This window comes from Stegodyphus dumicola, chromosome 6, assembly GCF_044657685.1.
Source record: "Stegodyphus dumicola isolate Sdum_Otavi_A_Nest chromosome 6, ASM4465768v1".
Lineage (NCBI taxonomy): Eukaryota > Metazoa > Arthropoda > Arachnida > Araneae > Eresidae > Stegodyphus > Stegodyphus dumicola.
Window position 1 is genome coordinate 97350269 of NC_140773.1, and position 18360 is coordinate 97368628.

At 30.6% G+C, this 18360-nt stretch overlaps 1 protein-coding gene across 4 annotated transcripts in view; it reads left to right on the plus strand.

Moving 5' to 3' along the window:
• LOC118204165 (uncharacterized) overlaps positions 1 to 18360 on the plus strand; it is an 876973-nt gene that overhangs the window by 389556 nt on the left and 469057 nt on the right. For all 4 annotated transcript variants that reach the window (XM_085818690.1, XM_085818688.1, XM_085818691.1 and 1 more), the window contains one exon: positions 15831 to 15917. The gene's annotated coding sequence lies outside the window, so the exon portion shown is untranslated. The remainder of the gene's footprint in view (positions 1 to 15830; positions 15918 to 18360) is intronic.

Consider the following 18360-nt stretch of genomic DNA (forward strand, 5'->3'; position numbering starts at 1 on the left):
TTTCAATAAAGGACCAGCTTAGTTAATAGGCATTCTAATTTACTCTATATAAGAATTTCAAATATGTCTTTTACACTGGAAACAAAGAAAGAAAAAAGAGTAAAGCTGTAAATAATTCATGGAATCCAAATATCATTTTCAAATACTGAGTAATTTATGATAGGACTTTTGCAGATGTATAAGTACATAAATAGAGCGAACAAAGATATGGATGTTATTTACTATTTTTTAATGGTTTAAGAGGTTTCATTACTCAGTGAAGCAGGTTTTATTCTATGCGTGTATTTAACTTGCGGTTTTTTAACCGCTCTAAGTAATAGTTGTTGTAACAAAGATATTATTCTTTGCCGAGAAAGATGCAATATCGATTATTCAGTTTTTATTTCCTTGCGCTGCATTAGAACGGTAATTAAAACAAATCATATCATCTAGGGAGATATAAATATCCCATTTTAGTTCTGAAGTACCCTTTCCCCCGTCGTAAACTCTTTTAAAAATTTGAATGGGGTTTCTGAGTGACATTTTGAAGATAAATAATATGCATGCCCTCCTAAGGAGGTTTTGATAAACGCAGCGATTTTAGTTTCGCTGTCGCAGCAATCTATTCAGGCTTCATTTTTTTTTCTGATGTTATTTTCTGACAAGCAATTTAAGTTTGCTATTTGGTACAGGAATTTTCCCGAGCAAAACCTTTCAGCTTTCCGTTAAAAAAAGTCTCTTGTTTCTGCAGCGAAGATTTACTAGTTTTCCTAAGTGAGATAAAGTGTAATCAGAAAATTCAAGAGTTTTAACCATTTTATGCCCCCCCCTTTCATTCGATACCTCTTGCAGTTTTTCGAAAACCGAAAATCAGCAATAGTAATAAAAAATAAAAGAGCGTTTGCATTTCTCTATAAATATTGTTATAAATCTATGCAGATTTTTTATCATGCACTTATTTATATTTGCCTGTATTTTATATTGTACATTAACTTTCATTAATTTTGCTGTGCTTTACATCTGATATTTTATGATCTGTTTCATGTCTTTATTTATTGCAATTTTTAAGTATTTTAGGTGCATTTTTCATAAGGTTGAATATGCATATGATATTTTTTGTGTGTGCTAGATTAATAATTCATTCTATAGTACTTACAATTGTTCGTCGTCAGTACAGGTTAGAATTGTGTGAGTAATGCAAGTTGTATCTACTAAGATCTTAAGAAATTTGGTGATATATACTTAAGACAGCAACATTTGTCGAAGCCTTGAAAATTTCTGAAAGTCGCAAGGAAACCATAAACGAAATTCTGAGAGTCTAGAAGCGATTTTTCCGAAACGTTTTTTTAATAAATCCATTACTTTTCACTTACTTAATGAGTTATTAAATATAGTAAAGTAATATCAGTATTTATTTAGTTATTTCTTGAAAAATATCTATATTAATCCTCTTATGAATGATTGACTGCAAATTGTAATCACCCAACTCACTAATTAAAATAACTCGAATATAATTTCGTATTACAATAGTATATATCAATTAAATTACAGACTTTGAGAAATGAGTTATTTAAGGAAACAATTCCACTTTTTCATCTCGATAGACATTATTCACCTTAGTCCTCACTACTTTGGACATATATTATTATCTGAAATACTATTTACACCTACAGATATGCTACTTATACGTTTGGTTATAGGATCTCACTCTCTTTGGCCACATAAACTAATCTAGATTCTATTAATGAAATGGTTTACTTCTCGCACAGTCGTGAAAGGAAACCAGCACAGAAGATGGATGAAAATAACCGTTTATTATTTTCAATTATGAACAGAAAGGCACGCACTTCCTACTTTACAATAACACCGATAACTTGCGGTCTAACTTAAGCGTTGCTACACAAATCAGTTCAAGTCTAAAAGAAAATAGTGCTGGGTTCTCACTTTTAATTGACGGCTAACTAGGTTGACTAAAAGAACCTACTCGGCGTGTTGATTATTCAAATAGCCAAAAGACTTATCAGCAACTCCGCGTAACAGCAAGGACATATTCGTAACGAGTGCTGGCTTGCAAAGGCACTCTCTGAATAACTTCCAAGATTCACCCGTTTACATACTCACTTAACATTAAATTAGAATCCTGGCCAAAAAATGCGAGGAGTTTAAGAAAGATAACAAAAATTGGTTATTTGAAATAAGGGAAACTCTAGAAGGTTATTTATATTTATTAATCTTAGATAGGGCTTCGGGCAAGGAATATATGCCTCGTGGCTTGCAGCCACTTAACACTAAAAATTGTTACTTTATTTCTAGAATTGAAGTTAGCTTATTTTTTGCAATGAAACAGCTGATTTATCTTCCTCTAGTAGGACATAAATACCTTGTAATGATGAATGTGCAATAGTTTATTACTTTCTTTACCTGATTTATAGGTTAATCAGTAAATAACGAAATGAACCTTTTTTCTATTCGTTTTCAAGTATTTTTGACACAATAAAATAAAAGTATGCTTATCAAATATAAAGGAACATTTATTTCATTTTATCAAGCACCTTGAACAGGTCGTTATAGCTTTTATAAAGTTTATTTCATATCCTAACTAAGTAAATGAAACGGCATGCAATTACATGAGGTCCGCATAGACATTTCAGTTATGTTGTAATGTTCCAACCTAGTACTTACAGCTAAAATTGTGGAACCTTGAGAACTGGTAAGCGAATAATCGCTTAGTTCAGGAGACAGAAACGTAAACTTGAGTAAGGTTAATTACCCTTTATTGCTCAGAATAAAGTTCACAGTTGGCCCTTTCTCAGGACGTACATAAAAGCATCCACCTTGGGCTTGAACTCACGAATACTAAGAAATAAAAAAATACTGCCGAAGGTGTAAAATTTTACAGGAGTTGGCTCTTAAACGCTAACTAAACGACGAATCTATCAAGAACCTGAAATACGGCCGAGCGTAGAAATAGCTTAAGGAGAGTGTAGCCAAAAGGCGAACGCGTGCTTGTCAGAATCTCTGGCTCTCTGACGAAGACAGTAGAATTTCGACTTTAAATACTGTTCTTCATTCAGCTGCATTTAACGCGATTCTAAAAACACACTCTGGCCGGAAATTTGTAAGCTGAAATTACAAGGGATAGGAAGGTAACTTTAACTAAAGATAACTGTTAACAACTTAGAATAAACCTTATAATAAATATGTTGGAAATACGATGTTGCAAAGATTTCCTGGTTCGTCTCGACAACGTATAGACGTGTATGCTTTGTCAGCTGTTACGCGTTTGGTAGGTTACGCGCCTACCATGGTCGTAACGGTTAAATCAAAATTCGATTCCGGAGATGGAGCCTGAGAAACGGCTACCACATTCAAGGAAGGCAGCAACCGCGCAAATATGTCACTTCCAGAATGGGGAGGTGATGACAAAAAAATGAGAACACGGGGACTCTTTTGAAACTCCGTAACTGGAATGAGTGCACACTAAATCCTTTAAGGAGACGGCGGACTTTAAAATAGCTAAAAATCAACCAAAATATTGATTTTTTTTATAGTCATAATATACAAAACTACATCGTGTGCAATAAACCGAGTTCAAATATTCTTATTTTTAAAGAAGTGTCAAACATTTCAAATGTGTAAACAACGTAAACTTTGCACTTTAAAATTTTTGAGAAAATGTAAAAAAAAATTATTTCAACAGTTATTTATTGATGTAATAATTTATATATTTGCTCAAAAGAAATGTTTATTTCTAAAAAAGGGCTAGAAATGTCAAATTATTGACAACTATTAATGAATTTAACTTTGGTTGTGTGAATACTATACGCGTAGAACAGGAAGAAACAAACTCGTTTTCTTTACTCGTTGCAAAATAGCGTGATCAACGTCGTTTGAACCAAAGAAAAAGGAGGAGTTTACCTGCTTGGAAAAAACAGAAATAGAAAAAAATATTGTAAAGTATTAAAAGATAATATATATGTAAGAAATGAAGGTAAAACCTATGATGCGAGGGAATTTCAGAAGTTTCATTGGATATAATGCATAAATTATTTCTATCTCTAACTTCGAATCACATGCCAATTTGCGATACGCTTTTCCTCATATTTAATATTATGATATTAAAAATAGTTAAATGATACGAAGATGTTATCTAGAGTGTTATAACATCTTCGTATCGTTTTAGTTAATATCTAAAATGTTATTTTTAGTTAAAAATGAATGAATGGTATTTGGAAAAAACTATCTTGTTATATGTTACAAAAGATCTAAGTATACATTTTTGGACATTAGGTTATTAAGAAGTTTAAACTTGTGATAATCTTTAACAGAAGGTGACATTTTTCCGAACACTGGCTTTAAGTTCACAAAAATAATCCTTTTTAAAAATTTCTGATTCATCATATTCAATAACGGATACACTAACATTATTGTCTTTTTTTAGAACTAACTTAAAGGAAAAAATATTGAAAATTATCGCAAAAGGAGCATTTTAAATCTTTAATTAATATATTTAATTATTTGTTTTAAAATAAATTGAAATTTGGTTACATATTTTATAAACTGATGTTATAATACGTAGATGCATAATATTTCTTGTTGAAAACACAAAAACTTAAAAAGCTAATTTTTAAAGTCTACCGTCCCCTTAACAAGGATCAATTGGAGGGTACGTCTGGTGCCAAAGGCCGAGGTAATTCCAGCTCCTATTTGGAATCCGACTTATTTTTATTATCACTGAAAATATATAAATATGAATAACAGACTAAAAGTTCTACAAATGCAATCTAATTAATTCACAGTGTTATATAAATATTACTCAAAACTTTGAAGATAAGATTTGAATTAACTTTTTTTCCGTAATCGGTGAAACATAAATAAGCTCAGATACGGATTTGTGCACTAAGAAAAATCGCTTTTTTTCGGAAGTTATTTATATGTAAACTTTATTCCAAGTTAAAAATAAATAAGAAACCCGTTCACCATGAGCATCTGCGATTCGCGATGAAAGTCATTTCTAGTCATTTCTCTCCCAGGCTGCAAACTTTATCGTAACTGAATCGCCATCGAATGTCAAGCTATAGTAAGAAATAAAAAATATTTATAATTATTCATGTACAAAAATATGTATATTTATTAAGACGTCGAGAAGCAATTTAGTAAATAAGTGAAAAGGACTAGGTTATTATTATTCATTCTCACAGTTTTTCTCATATGGAATACTTTCTCTGAAATCTTTCTTCAGTTAATTTAAAGCAAATTATTTAACGATGAGTTAAACCTCTTAAAATTATTTGAAAGAAATTCTAATCTAAAAATTTAATATAGTTTTTGGTATATTCGAATTTAAAGACTAACAAACAAAAATGTCCTACTTTGGACTTCAGATACAAAATTAAGATGATTTTGATTTTTCCGTTTTAAATATTGTCATTATTATTTATGTGTATTTTAATAACTGTTTAATAGCCAAAATTTGAAACATATTAAAAAAATATTTTGATTTTGTTAGTAAACTGTTTCATTTTGTTAAAAAAATCTGCTCCGTGAGAAGTTGTTAGATCCTGCATTTGAACCTCGAGTAGTTTGATATTGAGAAAACTTAGACAGATTATTAAGTTTTGGGCTTAAGAGTTTGCAAGTGTTAAAATAAAATCTGGGTATAAAGTCTTGAACGCAGATTTTAATATAAAATCATTGAACTTCAGAAAGACTCCATAACTGAAACTTTTAAATCTTAAAGATTTTCTCATTTAATTTTCAAGTTTTTGCTTTTAATTTTTTACATACTTTGATACCCAAACCACAGACTCATTGGAGCATTAAACTAAAATATGAGAACTCCAGTTTATAATTTTTATGATTACTTCAGATTTTTTTAATTTTTTCGCCAACATAAAAAATATTCTAAAGGAAACATGGCTTTTATTTTTTTCACAATACTCAGGCGTCATAGGTACAGTATTTCTTCTGAAATCTGAGAAAAATAACGACAAATATAGAATAAAATATCGAATACAGAAACGCAAACATACTTGGATTCGCACTCCTAGAAATCTTAATCGAATAAAATCCTTCGCGAAGCAAGGTCGCCCATAGGCATTTAAAGTCTTCCGTTTGATTCATTGCAAAAATAAGACGAGATTGATTTAATTATAAATTGAACGAGCCGTCGCTTCCAGCCGTCTAATTAAAAACGTAAACTGAACGGGATTAGGCGCCGAAGGAAACAAACCCACTTCATTCTCTAAATAAGTAAAGTTTCTTCCGTTAGCCATCTAGGCAAGTAACTTGCTTTTCTTTCGGAAACGAGGCGTGTGAGAATTGGTATTTCGGTTCTTCCCAAATCGTAAGGGGACTTCCAGGACCTCTTAGACGAAAGTAAGCGTTTCACAGAGACAGAATTATCATTGCCATGGCTCTTGAGCAATCAATTCAAGCTCAGGGCATGATTAAGTTTGCAGCCGTTGAGTAGCTTTGGCAGCAAAACTGTAACTGCTACACGCTTGAACGGCCATGAATTTAATTAAGGATGGAAGCGTCTTTGAACACTCCTAAATGTTCTGAATTTCAGTCTCTCGAAGGCTTGCATTTCAGGATATTTTATCTCTTTAAAACTGTTTTAAGATATGACACTCTCCATTTACAGTCTTTACGAGAGGATTTCTAACTATTTATTTTTATACCTTTGCGGCTCTTTTTAGAATTTACTCATTAAAATGATATTTTATGATACAAATAATTATGTCGAGGAAGATGAGAAATGTATTCCCTCTCTCGTACATCCACTTACCCATGTCCCAAAAAAATTGTAATCCAAAGTTGCCGTTAAGTAGTTTCCGTCTGTCTATATACACTAGAATACATTTCCTCCATTATTAACATCTTCGTTACTCTTTTTAACTATACGCGGTATTATCGATGTCAGAACTACGATTTGCATTTTTTTCCTATTTGCAGATGCACTGTTGACTTTTCGTGATTAGTCAGTTTGTAAATATTTACACTGTTTCTAAAGTTATTAGGTTTTCGAATTAAATATGGTCTATGGAAAATTTATCTACTTTTGCGGAGAGATGCTTTCCTAGAGGGACAGGTACTCACACACGAACGCTGAAGCTCTAAGTCCTGGAGCATTATCTCTCATTTCACGTTGATTTCTGAATCAATTATTTATACAATCCTTTTCAAAATAGAAAGGAAGGAGATATTTTCATAGTAATGCATGCGCTACAAAATACGTTTACGTTAGAGGCAGCAAATATGGTACTTACATGCAAAATATTTTGCGATTAAATGCGTTTTTTAAAAAAAAAAAAATTAAAAATGCAAAAAAAAAATTTTAAAATGCGTTTTTTGCGTTTTTTAAAATATTTTCCCCTGAAGATCGAATTTCCTCAAAATGCATGAGTCTTTTCTATAAAACTAATAATAGCCTAAATTTTATTTTGTCAACTTTTGAAAACTATAGAACTTGGATAAGTTAGAAATTAATTTTACGGATTTTATGTTGCAGCATTTTTTAGTGTAACGTAAATAAATTTTGAAATCATGTAACTACATTTAGTAAAATCAGATAAACGTATTAATGTAAAGCAAAATTCCTTTACATTTAGAATGTTTATGTAAAAATTATTTTATCGCAAAATGATGCAGTTAGTGCGAATTCAATATGATTGTCAATCGGTTGAAATTCGAGTAATAAAAATGATTGGAAATCTAGCTTTAAGCTCTTAATTAAAAAATTCGCGGTACTTTGATAATTATGTTAAGTTATGCCTTGATAATCTGCGGTGTTAAATTTGTTTCGAATACTCCAAAGTTGCCAAAAATTAACATTACTGTATTTAAAGAACATTGTGCAGGCATTGGCGTTAATAATATGTCATCAGGAAGTTTTGATAAAATATAACAGCTTTGTTTATTTTGGATGGCAGTTTAGCTTTAGATGCTAATATATTTCATCCCTAAAATTTAATAAACTTCGCTTTTGTAATAAGTGCTAAACGTTTCTTAAATAAGATTTTAACTTTTAATAAATGCTATAAATTTTTAACATTATTTTTTTTTTAAAAATGAAATCTGAAACCATTAGTAAAAGCGGTGATCATCTCTTTATGAAAAAACGTTGTGTTTCAATCGTAAAAGTTGATTACAGACTTAGAATTCAAGTGAAAAAAAGGGTTATGCTGTGAGATATTTCTCCCGCCTTCTTAGCATGACTTCGGGGTGTAATGGTCAGCACACTCGGCGCGTATTCGACAGATCCGAGTTTCGAATCCCGGCGAGGGCATTGCTCATTTTTCATGTCTCCTGCTTCGAAATAATGTTTCTATAGCCGCACCCGGACAAAAAACAAAAGGGGTGAATGATGATTCTCCAGCAACAGGATTTGGCGACTGGGTCCCTAATACCCAGTCACCCTTTAAAAATGTGAGTATATAAGGTATTTAACCCTTTAAAAGGGTGAGTATATAAGGTATATAAGGTATTTCTTTCTGCTTAGCATGCCTTGGTGGTGTAGTGGTCAACACGCTCAGCGCGTATTCGAGAGGTCCTTGGTTCAAGTCCCAGCGAGGCATATGCACATTTTCACATCGCATGCTTCAAAATAATTTAATGCTCCTACTAGGTTTCAATCACATCTGAGCATCCTGAAATTTTTAGGTTCTTCTGAGCATGAAATGTGATAAAATAATTGTGCCTGAACAGAGACTGGCACAAAGGATCTGCATTCTAAACGGGCTAACCATTACACAACGTGAGCGCGCAAGACATAATGTGATAATTCCTAACATTATCTTCCACGTAAAGGGTAATTGAGAAGATAGTTCAATATTTTGGTCACTATAGTGTCAATGAAACAATTTCTAGACACCAGATGTATATAAGCATTTTTAAATAAATGGTGTATTTTAAGAAATCAGCATTTGAAAATAAAGGTAGATAAGTTAGAGTTAAGTAACTCAGACTTTCAAAAGAAAATACTATTTTTTCAGTAACTTTAATGCATTTTTGATTAAAAAACTTAACGATTTGAAAGCTAACAGTTTCAACAAAGTTTGAAATAAAACTTTTTTTGTTCAGGGTGCAAGTCTGTTGCCATTCCGAAAAATGTGTGATATTTATCCTTCAGTTTCAATTAACAAACTCGGCCCTATAAAAGCAATATGTTGCAGCGGTCGCAAGTAAATTATTTTTTTCTTCCATGTGCCAGGATGCTGCCATTCACTATAGAATAAAATACTTTCGAATTTAATTTGGATTAGTATAAGGTACTAAACTAAGCTCTTAAAAGGCAACAAACTCGTTTCTTAAACAAGATGGACTCACTGAAATCACTGTTCTTCCCCCTTAGTTCATTTGTTCTCCCAAATTTGAGATCTTTACATGTCACATAATGACTTAAAATTAACCAATCAGAGATTAGCTGTACTCATGCATTATACTTAGTATAAATACTGAAGCAACTACTTTATTCCTTTTCTTACCTTCCACCGTGGCAATATCTCTATGCTGCTATGCCCTCTGTTCTTATTCTATGATGACCTATATAAAAATTATTTTATTTGCTTATGAACTAGAAGTATCTCATCTCCTAAGAAATAATTTGATATGTGCATAAATAAAGATTGATGATTCGTAAAAATCCAATTTTGTTACCGTCGTCTGTATGCATTTCGACTCAGCCATAAGTTAAAAGTACCGGATTCCTCCTACGCAATTAACATATTGCATATACATATATATAATTTAATTAAGTATTAAATTATGTTCTAGGAAGTATGAAAGAAAATTTAGATAGTAAATGTTTACTACTTCGGAACTGGAATTTTTAATATTAAAATGGTGTGTTGGTGTTGGTGTATTTAATTATGGCAAAGCACACGAGGGCTATCTGCCTAAAGGGAGGGATGCCTTTCGTGGAGGACTTTCTAAGGGAAACTGGCTCGTATACACGTTACACATGGGGAAAACCACGAAAACGCCCATGCAGCCAGCCCGTTCGCGGGATTCGAACCTCAGACCGAACTACCAGTGTTCAGCGTCTTTACCGCTCGGCCGCTGGTGGGCAATATTAAAATGCTAAATTAATAAAAACTAAACAATTAAAGCTATAAAATCGTTTTGATTCCACAGAAAGATGCCGAATTTGTAAGGGGCATTAGACTCACTATACACAATCGCCAACAATTCGTAAGGTTGGTGACCGTATAGAAGGAGTCCGATTCGCCTTGAAAGGTTGGGAGTCTTTCTGAGGAATCAACAACGATTTTATTCTTTTACTTGATTTTCATAATAGTACACATTTACTATCTAAACTTTCTTTCACATTTGCTAGAAGATAATTTAATAATTTGCATAGTGTGTATTAAATTAAATTTTTAATCTTAGCAGAAATAGAATAGGATTTTACTTTCCAAGATCGTTTAAAAATTTTCCCAATTTCTTAATTTTTAAGGTTTTTCTCTTTGTGTTTCTCTCTCTCTCTCTCTTGTGTGTGTAAATCTTGTAAGTTGATACTTCAAAATTACTTATATATTTGTTAATTTGTAGTATTCGTCTAAATTGATCACATCATAAATTATGCCTTTTTTACCGTATAAGGACGGGTTTAAGGCTAGATATTTTAACTGATTTTTTTGCATTTTTGCATTTTCTAATTTTAAGTTTCTTTATGTACTGTGTAATTTTGCTTTTGTTAATGAGGCTGAATTTGTCGTCCAGGTAATCGCTGGACATTTCGAGATTAAGCGTAAATATTGAATAAAAATAGTTTTTATTCCTTTTGCTATAATAATTTTGCTCAGAAGGTGGAGTGGAACGTAACCTGCGTTCAGTGCCCTTATTTGTTCATATTTTGATATTTTTAAAATTATTACTGCTTGAAAAGCCGATTTGAAGCAGTAGAATATAAATAATTATAATGCTAGTAATATTTCAATTAACATTTAAAAAGAAAATTTAATGTTTATTTTTTTTTTAACCTTCTTAGTATTTACATCTAACTTGATAATAAATTTAAATTTACTTTTAATTCAGTTTATAGTATTTTTACAGGATAATATATTCTAGTTCTTCTAATTTATAGATTTCGAGTTTTTATTTATCAGTCGATCTATCTATCTATATCTGTCTATCCATCTGCATATCTATCTGTATATCTACGTATATGTCTGTCTATCTATCTGTATGCATATATATATATATATATATATATATATTCAATGAAAGACAATTAAATTAAACCAATAAATGGGATTTAGGCTTTACAAAAATTATACAAACAAGCATAATTGCAGCATTAATTAAAAAGGTAGCTATTTGTATTAAAATTACTTTAAACCTTTTTCATACTTTTCACGAACTATGACTGCATATAATAAACAAGAACTGAAAATATACATAGAGAGACTATTAACAATTTTTATATTACTCTTCTTATGTATAATTTACATTCTTGTTTATGATAATTATATGATTGCCATATATATATATATATATATATTCAGAGTTTTGTTGAAGAATGACAATTTTGATAGCATAGAAATTGTAATTTAACTCTTAAAACTTTGTGGTCTTGCTGTATTATTTACTTTAATTTGTATCTATTATTTAGTTATGGTTGTAGAAAAATAAAAATATAAATAAAATGCATTATGAATAACGCGTTAGTTTACCTGAAACAAACATGCGTTTTAAATACAGCAAAAATTTTAAAGAGATGTTTACCAGTAAGAATTTTGGTGCATCAATTATTTGCTTCATCATAACACTTTTTTATTTTTATTATTTCTGTTGAAAAGAGTGATAAAATATGAAAAGCATTCATTTTTGAAACACTTGGGGGAAAAAATTAAACCGCATGATGTATCGCATCATTCAGCATTGTTCCTATAGCAACGAATGATTTATATCTTCTTTTTTTCAATTTTTTTAGCGCAGATTTAGCGTTTGTATTCTTTCAAAAATGTGTAACAGATGTATTATTTATTAAATGAAAAATTAAGATTAATTACTTATTTATGCAAAGTAAATGTTTTCAGCTTGTTGTTTTGCTTAAACATGCGGGTTTTACCGGCAACTAAGCAAAACGTACTAAACAGTTTCAAAACTACTAAATTATTGTGGTTTGAAATATATTTTCAGGACTTTAGGAGGAAATACATGCATACATTAGACATATAATTTTGTTTTAAATTTTATGCATTATATGTTTGAAGTTCTCATTTAGACTAACTTTTCCTTTTTTCTTTACCTATTGTTACATAATAAACTAATAAACAATATGAGTCTCCAGAATTTATTACAGCATTTCATATAAACGTATATGTGTTGAATGTGTACAAGCAAAACAAGTACAAATGACTCTGTGCTCAAAGTAAAGCAGGCTTTGTGATTACTGTTAAAGGATTCTCAAAATTATGAGAATTCAAAATTAATTATCTTCTATATTTGTGTTTTGCTTCTAATGTGTAATTGGCTGGAACGTTGCGAATATTAAGTAATATCTATCTCTATATATATATGTGTGTGTATAATATTAAGTAATATATATATATATATATATATATATATATTAAAAATGGCTATTAGAATAAAAATAATATGACATAACCTGACATTCATATACCAAGTAATATATACTACTTAACAATATATAATTCATAAACCAATACAACAGATATAGGAAAATGAGTATAATTTCATTGTAATTGACATCCAAGTATGTATGCCAATACCTACGAATGTAAAGAGAATTATTTTTTAAGAAGCGTTGTTTATTACGATGGTCTTTATAAGACGGCATTTGGAAAGCGAAATTTACAGCTGAAGGGGAAAAGACCTGATGATATGGGGGGTGAACAGGTTATTAACACTGTGCATGTTAAGGAGGTACTTGATTTGGATGAACCAGAAAATATACATATTTTTGAAGATGATGTTTTAAAATGTAGTGAGAATGACTCACCATTCACCTATGATGAAGTTAAGAGTATTTATTATATTGGGTTTGAGGAATATGGCTGCTGCAGGTCCGGATCACATACATTCTGTTTTGATTAAACGATTATTATTTTATAACTCATATTTTTTGTTTGCGTATATAATGCCTGTTATAAGTTTACTCTTGTTCCAGATTGTTTGAAAATTGGTCGAATTATTTTGATCCATTAGCCTATTGGAAAGCAAACACCCATTACACTTTTGAATGTTTTGGGTAAGGTGCTAGACAAATTGGTAACTAATATAATTTTACATTATATGGTTAATAAATGCCCACTTAGTGAGTTTCAATATGGATTTATCTTTGGAAGAGATACGGAGGATGCATTGTAACGGGTTTTTGGATATGTCAGATGTTTAAGGGGTGAACAACACGTTGCTTTGATATTTCTAGACATTTGATTATGTTGATTGGTCTTCCTTGTTGCATGGTTTAATTGATTTAAAAATACCTAGAAAGTTATTTTAGTAATCTAAAAATTGTTTTTAAATTGCTTTAAGAATAAGAGTAAAGATTTAGTAATGAATATTTATAAGGGATGCCCTCAGGGCTTTTGCAGTGCTCACCTGCTCTGGAACATTATTGTGGATAACATGCTGAAGTAGAAGTTTTCTCAAAATGTGGAATTAATTGCATTTTCTGATGATATTATGATTCTTATAAAACACGATTCTCTTGAAAAAATGGAAAAAAATTATTTGATGAAACTGCTCTAATACTGAGTGATTGGCAAAACAAAGAAAAATTACAATTTAATATTGAAAAAAACATGTGCATTGTTTTTTCCCAGAGAAGGTAAAAAGACTAGACCATCAAATTAGAAATATTAAGCCCAAAAAATCAAATTTGTAGATGATCTGAAATATCCTCGCGTTATGATTGATAACAAATTACATTTTATAGAACATTTTAAGTTGGTACAAAGACGATTTTATTAAAATATAGAAGACAATTTTTCAGCTGAGATTTTAGCCTTGAAATCCTCCATTCTGAGAAAGATTTACATAAATGTAGTGCTCCCAATCATCATGTATGGACTTGGAGCCTGGAAATCCAGGGCAGGGGAACTGGTTAAATTACGGGATGAAGTTAGATAGTATTCAGAGAGCTTGGGGTTTAGCTTTAACCCGATGTTTTAGAACGACGCCTACCGACGCCGTTTTTGTGTTGGCTGGGCTGCCGCCTCTCTCAATTTTATACGAATTTTATTATGAGAAATTTTTATTAGGAAGTGGACGAATGGAATTGAAAATGTATGAAGCTCTTTGGTTACAAAGAATGTTTTTGAAAAATTTTAATTTCCATTTAATACATCCAATAGATTAGGTTTTGTTTTTGATAAAAGTAATTCAACTGTTGATGTATTTGATATTTAAACAGATGGTTCTGATGTCGGGGGGAGCGTAGGAGCTGCCTTTGTTGTTTTCTACTGTGGAATTGAGGTGGATTGAAGAATGTTTAAGTTGAATACATATAATTCAGTTTTCCAAGCAGAAAGTGAAGCTTTCAAACAAGCCTTACAATGGATTAAAAATACCTTGTTTATATCTGCATTTGTAAATATTTACACTGACTGCCTATCACTTCACCATGCGCTCTTCCGCCCAAACAATTTAAATCCATTAATTATCAAAATTAAGAGTCATTTAGAAACTATTAGTTCATATTTAAATATTAAGCTACACTGGTTTAAGGCCCATATAGGCTTTATTGGTAATGAAAGGTCTGAGAGCCTGGCCTAGCAGGTGGTCTCAAATGTCAATGCAATGGATATTGAAGTAACAGGTTCGAAGCAAATTGCTATTCTAAGAATGAAAGAGTTTTACGTTAACAAATAGAAAGTAGAGTGGTTCTCTTCACCTAAAAACAAAGGCTTTATGGAACTGATTAAAATCATGAATAAGATGAACTGAATGAACAATATTGATGTTAATCAGGGTTTAACTGGACTTGGTAGGTTTCCGTTCTATTTCAACCGATTTAATCTGCAGGAAAATAAACTATGAAATAGCTGTCAGGTTAATGGTGATGCTAGGTATTTTGTGGTTGATTGTAGTTTAACAGCCCTTATTAGACAGATTTTTGACATTACTGATTTTAATGCAAGTGCCACTAATTTAAAAGTTTTTAAATAATATACCATTGCTCTAATGAAGTTTATCAATGAAAATAGGGCACTTGTAAAAATCTTCTGTTAAAACTGAATTCTGTATTTATATGGGTTTTAGATATATGTGGTGTTCTACGTTGTGAATTTGTGTTTGTGTTTTTTTGTTTGTTTTTTGTTTGTTTGTTTATAATTTTGTGTTAGATGTGCTTGCTTACTTTTAATTTAGTATTTTTGTTTATTGTTTGAGGGCGGCTGGGTTGCTGGCTGCCCTAGTTCGTGGAGAGACGCGGCCCCTTCTTTTGAGCTATGGGGACACTCGTGTCCAGGTGGGCTGAAGGGTGCCTCCAATTCTTACAGTTCTTACATACACGTATGATTCATTTTAGTTCTCTCATCTTACTTAAATTTAATGGAATACATGATAAAGAGTTAATCAGTTAAAAATTAAAGTGAATCTGCGACGTATTCAGCTATTAATTCTACAAATTTTCATTTACTTCATACTATATGATGATTCATACATATGATGAATGCATATTCTTCTGACAATAATAAATCTTTTCAATTGTTATTCTTTAAAGGCTAAGTTACATATCCTTTACGATTTTCTTATTGTATTTCTTAATTTATTCTAATTATAATTGACTATTAGCCCAGGTTAATTATTTTACTTAGTATTGTAGTGTGTTAAGAATTATTTAATGTATAAAATGTGAAATAAAAACATTTTTATAGGTTCTGTATATCCATATCCATCAAAAAGCCGTTATGGATTTCTGAATACAATGAAAGTATTTCAAAGACATGAAGTACAGATGCAGTGTAAGTACCAAATTTGAGATATTAATATTAATAGCATTTTGAAACCTATAAGAAATGAAAATATTATTATTTTAATCGTTCATATAGAAGCAAAAGTTTTAAACATAAAAAATATTGAGTTTTAAAAGATAAGTAATGCAAAGGAAATACTGTGGAATTTTGTAACACACAACTATATAGTGCACCATTTTAATTCACAAAGCGATTTTATTACATTGTCCAAGATAAAAAGACATATGTTTCAGTATCTTCATTTTATGCGTCTAAAAATTTAACTTTCGTTAAAATATGTTAGAGTAATTTCTTAATTGTTCATTGAGCATACTTCTTAATTGTTCTGTTGAAAGAACAATGTCTGGTTTTATTTTGTAAAGTTTACACATAAATGTTCCAATTTTTATTCTGATTCTGAGATAACAAGTTATTATTTTTGTTTTTTCTTTTCGATTACTGTTTCTCTCACTTGCTTTATTTTCTCAAAAAGAAAAAAAAAAGAGTTTTTATATGCATGTGAGTTCTAAATAAAGGTGGTAGATACTTAAAACATTAAAACAAAATGTCAGCACGATGTACAATGAAATGATCTATGAAAGATTATTACTATGAAATACTTTATGAAATTTTATTATATTGCGAAATTATTGCACTATGCTAATCATAATTTTATAATTATGTATATTAGTTAAGAAATACTAATGCAATATATTTGATGCCCTATGGTATTGAAACAATTCAATTAGCATGTAAATTAAAGCTGCTAGCAAATGTACACTTTTAGGGAGAGTAAGCGCAGAGCATACACCAGTTTAAATAGAAACTTTAAATCGTTACGGAACTTCTTAACTTTTTGAGAACTACAGGTGTTAGAAATGGAAAAGCAAATTCTTTAAACATGACATATGTAACTAATTCTTCTTTGTGATAAAAAATATTTACGTGTAGAATTTCTTTACTGCATTATATTGTCTGCTTAGCATATTTAATAACGATTCAATTGAATTATTATTTTCATGTAATATATAAATACTTAACCATTTATTCTATAAGTTAATTTAAATGGAAAATGATTCATTCAGACGCAACTTGATGTTAAACTACTGTTAATAATTTTTAATATATGTAAATAATTTTAGGGAAATTATATTTAAATTGTAGTGCCTGTTATATAATGTAACCTGAAAGACTTTAGAAATTGCAGCATCGCCGGAAAACAGGATTATCAGGGTAAGTTCACTTAACAATGAGGTAAATGACTATCTCGTCAAATTGGCGAGGTAGCGCCAAGCTGGCAACTGTTTTTGCGACTAATTTTTGTCACCAATTTTGGGGAAAAACTGTCAATGATCGCTAAACCTGGCGACTATTTGGCGACATTTTGGTCTGATCCATGTGATCGACAGGGTAACTTGCATTTGAATGTATGTAACCTTAAAATGCATTAAATCGATATTCTTCATTGTCAATCCCAGAACTAAAAAGATTGGATCAGACCAGACGTTATTAATGCCCTTAAGAACTAACATTTAACTTTATAGACCCTGAGCGACAGGGTATTTTACTAACGTTTATCCTCACCTATTTATGAAACGTAGCAACCTTACTTTTTAAATCTATATTCCTGTAACTTAACATGGTCACTTGAAGAAGAACATAATTCACTCAATGATTTATGGATTTTAAAGCTGTATATCAAAAATTTCTGATGAAAATCCAGTGCTATAACAAAACAATTAGGTCGGCGTTTGCGAAGAATGTCGGATGCATAAAGAACACACATACGAAATGTTGTGACATTATTATATTTGATCATGATCTGAATTGAGATAAAAGAATGCTGTTCAAAATAATATGGTTCTTAAGAATATAATGTATCGAAACTAATTCGAAATTTAAAAAACCGCATATTTTTATAATGATCCATTTTTATGGCATTTAATAGCAAGGTTGACATGGAAATAGAAACCGAATTAGAAATTAAAATTTTATTTAAAATAATAAATGTCGGATATAAACTGATACGAATTCTTATATTCGAAATATTTCAATAGCACATCCTTTTGAAAATCCATATTTATCTGAGCTTTTTGCTTCCTAGATCAATATGAATTTCCGTTTTCTTTTCTTTATCTTATTTTCGCCAACAGAAGAGGGACCGACCCCTTAGGGCATTAGCATATCAGCCAAAAAGCCTCAATGTTGTAATATTCTGCAACAAAATTCATAGGATGCAAATACTTAGAGCAGAGTCGTTGCCAAATTGCTTTAACTGTCTAAAGTGATATAGGCAACTGAACAAGAGTCTAACAAATTTGTAACAATTAATGGTCGAAAAGGGCGGATGACCAAATACAACAGAAATAAACAAATAAATGCATGAATGAACAAAAAACATTTTAAATGAAAAAATAAAAGTTAAATAAATCCTTAAATTACATAAAAGAAT